At 30.5% G+C, this 4,501-nt stretch overlaps 1 long non-coding RNA gene across 1 annotated transcript; it reads right to left on the reverse strand.

Moving 5' to 3' along the window:
- Positions 1–1,657: 1,657 nt before the first annotated feature.
- On the reverse strand, positions 1,658–4,169 carry LOC130962025 (uncharacterized). The gene is made up of 3 exons (XR_009079697.1): positions 3,955–4,169; positions 2,323–2,698; positions 1,658–2,210 (listed from the first exon to the last, which is right to left on the reverse strand). It is a non-coding gene; the product is annotated as an uncharacterized LOC130962025 (long non-coding RNA).
- Between the last annotated feature and the right edge of the window lie 332 nt (positions 4,170–4,501).

Genomic DNA, 4,501 nt, shown 5'->3' on the forward strand with positions numbered 1-4,501 from the left:
AAGAATGATTTGCTTAAAAAAAGAGAATTATTCAAGACAATAATAGGCATCGATACTTGATTTTAAATCTATATTACCTCTTCTTTCCTTGCCCTAGCCAAGCTTTTAGAATCGCCAGTGTGCGTGTAAAGCTGCTTCTTTCGATTCAGCGCGTTTTGCCTGCACTTCGCCTATTATGTCATCAACAGTAAGAATGGTTAGATACAGAATGAATACATATGAGTGTACCATAAATAGTTAAATGTTCTTATATTTCTTTTTTACTTTGGTGTATTACTTATATATATGTTCTTTTTCTCTTTTTTTGAAAAGTAATGTATATAACTCCAAAAAAGCGTGAATGCAATAAATTAATCTTTAAGACTGAAAATTAGTTGTTATTATATGCCTTTATCTGGAACCTAGGTGGATTAAAGACGATGGCTACTTAAAAAAATGGGATACCTTTGCTGTAGGATCATTACGATAGTCAATGAACCACCTCCAATGCTCTCTAGGAATTCTCTCCAAGCAGTTATCAAGATTTTGTTCAAGTGTCCTTGTTGGTGTAAGATCCCGGATTTTTGAAAACTAAATAATTAGTTATTTATGAGCTAATATATTTTAGTGAAGTTTAATTTAATTATTACTTATTCTATTAAATTTAAATTATTTATTAAAAAATAATTTGATAAAACAAAAATTAAATTAATTTTTATTGTTATTATTATTATTACTATTATTATTATTATCATTGTTATAATTATTATTATTACTATCATTATTATTATTATTATTAATATTAAACTATTATTATTATTATTATTATTATTATTATTAAAGTTAAAAAAAAGAAAAGAATACTTGGCCGAAGCCAATGTGGCTATATATATATATATATATATATATATATATATATATATATATAAAATAATAATAATAATAAAAGTTAAAAAAAGAAAAGAATACTTGGCCGAAGCCAATATATATATATATATATATATATATATATATATATATATATATATATATATAACATGACACCTAACCCCTCCCTATTCATTAATGATAATCATCATCTTCACTTATTCATTTCATTCACGGAACCATTTGCAAACAAAGAAAGAGAAAGGAACCGGGAGTAAGGAAGAGAGAACCTCCATGACTGTAAAGCTTCCAACTTCGATTTCTTGCGATCTGTAATTTCAATAAAAAAAATTTGATCCGGTAAAAATATTCGTATTTTCCTTTTTTTTATTTTTAACGTTTTTTTTTTAACAGCCCGATCAAAAAATTTTTCCAAAATTTTCATTATTTTGATTTCATATGGAGGTGGGGTTTTGATAACTTTATAATAGTTAAATGTGAATTTGATAAGTAAATATTGATTTGGTTGATTATTGTTTGAGTTTGAATGAAATCATGTTGAATTATTATTGTTGCTTGTGATTTGTTGGTTTGGCTATGAGAAATAGCTCAGTTGTGATTGTTTTAATGATTTTGGGACTTTGTGATATGGTATTTTGAGGAAATTGATGAGATTTAGTAGTTGAAAGATTAAATTAAAAGTTGAGAAAAATCGGTAACCGAAAGACTCGAAAAGGGATTAAAATACAAGTAATATTTTGAAAGAGAAGGGCTAAGAGTTTTAGTTTTGGTATAAGAGGAAGATTAATATTTAAACTTTGTTTTTGAAAGGTAACATTGTATTTGTATATAAAAATTGAGATACAATTTGTAATTAAATAAAGTACAAGGATAAAAATGGGTATTTTATAAAAGTTAGGGTGTTACAGTTGGTTTGTAATGCGTGTCATACAACCTCCCCCTTGTATCCTTCCAGGACCTCTCCATTTATTGCAAAAATATTTTCTTGATTCTACCACCACTATCTTCCTAAAAGTGGAACATCTCCTGTGACGACAATGTCCAGCTGTAAGTAACTGTAAGTTGAAAGGTTTGATATGATTAAACAATGCCGGAAGTTATTACTTTTATGCAATCATCATAAACCTTGTCTTTGCCATGCACCTTTACCCAACTCTTCCCACACTTAGAAAATTTTTTGTAATAAGAACCCAGCGCTCCAAGAATGCCACTCAACAGGCTAGCTCCATTTCCGACTGCTTGCAGTTCCTCATTGAACCTCATTATGATCTTGCTACCATTAAGAGGCCGCTCCATAGCCTCCCTCACATTCATTGTTGCTTACTTGACTATTCCATCAGAATCTATAAAAGAAAAAAAAATCTTATTTATGTGTCCAATGTGCCCAACATGTGAGAAACATAACAATATCATTAGCAAATCAATTAAAAAAGCGTATGGTTTAACACTTGTTACCAATGAGATCAACATCCCAAAACTCAGTAGTCTTTCATCCTTTGCGCTTTTCAGCATCAGAAGCAGCAAACATCCTATCAATGTGTTCGTCAAACAAATCTACCTCATTCGCCTCTGGGTCCATGTCTTCATTGCACGGTTCCGTCACTTGTACACCATTAGCGGTCTGTGGCTTAGGTCTTGGTTCGCTTCGGGGCAGACAAAAGGGTCGGAGAGGAGCCGCTGCGGCGACACCAGCATTACTGGGGGGCAGAAGGATGAGCCAGTCATCATCAGCGGATCGTGAAGACGTAGGAGGTGTAGTTGGAGGTTGCTGATGTGGTGGTAACACTCTTGTGCCTTTCGTGTAGCGAGCTTTTCTGGGCATCTTAAAATCCTAGTATAAACACATGTAGTATGCCAAAAATATAAATTAATCTCATAATAATAGAATAATTAACAAACAAATAACTTTTGATTCTCTTTCACTTTTTGTGTTGTATTAAATTTCCATACTTAAATAATGGATATTAATTAAAATTATATACATTTACAGGCTGTTAATAGAACTAAAAGGAGACAATAATAATCATAAAAAATTAAAGAAGCACAAAACTAGCCACTTTGACAAGATGACAGACATAACTCCTTAATCAAAGGGTTATTATTAATTGTGAGGTGAATGTGCCTACCTAATTAGATAGAGAGGTCCATAATTTGAAAAACCAATACTTCAATATGGAGTATTTTACTTTGCATTAATCTTCTAGAGCGCTAAATTTCATGTCACTCATTAATAACCTCACATGATTAATTAGTTCTTCCAACTTACATTTGTGAAGTAGGCAAGTATTATTCCCCATTAAAATGACTTAGTTTAACTAATAAACAAGTACCAGTAGTAATTGACTCATCATGCTAGCTATATATAGAAAATAACATTATATATATGTACATATATCAATTATATAAATGGAACTTTTTTTTTCAAATGATCCAACTACATATAAATTAAAAAAAAAAACAAAAGCCAAAGGCAAATGTGTAAATAGAGGAGGAAACTAATAAACTGAATAGGACATTCTCTGGCAACAATGAAACTTATTTGACGGTGCATAAAAAATTATTAGTTTCTCTAATTCTATATTTGCATAAGCAATATCTACTCCATTAGATTATTAATTACCATTATTAATATTCCTATTTCTCACAGGGATAACAATTTCATACATTTTTAATTAAAAAACTATGCTTAAAGTTAACAGCTATCATAAAACTCTGTGAAAAATTAAATCAGAAATTAATTCAATAAATCAAAGCCCATATTTTTTAATCTTTTTTTACTAGTTACAATGAAGATATGAACATGCAATCCCCCAAACCCATCAAATCTTAGCTGTAATTGTTCATACCCTATAGAATTAGATTTAAAGATAAAGTGAATAAAATAAAAACACAAGAAAGAGTGCATGTGATTAGATATGGTCATCAATTCAATTAATTAGAACCTGTGACCAGTGGATGTCAAGTAACGTGAATTGTTCCTAATAGCAATTATATATAGTGAACCCATTCACTTTTGACAGGTTACAAATTAGAAACCGAAACAATAGGAAGAAGATAAAGATTAGCATAAAGATGGGAACTTTATACCTCAACGAGCACGACGACGGTGTGGAAGAGAACTTGACTGATGACGGTGTGGAAGAGAACTTGACTTACGACTGTGAGGAAGCCAAGGCCGCAATAATTCCAAGCACGATGCTCAGTGGTGACAAGGAGAAGACGACTTTCCACGGCATGACAATGTGTGTTCCGAAAATAAGGATTCAGCTAGGGAAGAGTGGGGGTGTACGTGTGAATTGAGAGAAGTGAGGAAGTATGATTAAATAATTAGTTAGTTTTACCTCTTCATTAGATAGTGGTGTGGGCCTTGACTATATTCTAACAAAATTTTTAAAATTACGAAATAAAAAACTTAATACATACTAAAATAATTTGTGTTAATTTTATTATATTGTTAATATCTTTTAAATATATTTGAAAATAATGCAGAATGAAACCCCTTAACATGCATATTTGATTTATTTAATTGAATCTTGGGAGTGATTGGTTTGCCTAAAATCTAATATATAGTTTAATGTCACAAGCTTTGGCCAACTAATTAAGGTTAATTTTTTGCTATATTCATTAATTTTTT

Source organism: Arachis stenosperma, chromosome 2 (genome assembly GCF_014773155.1).
Source record: "Arachis stenosperma cultivar V10309 chromosome 2, arast.V10309.gnm1.PFL2, whole genome shotgun sequence".
Taxonomy (NCBI): Eukaryota; Viridiplantae; Streptophyta; class Magnoliopsida; order Fabales; family Fabaceae; genus Arachis; species Arachis stenosperma.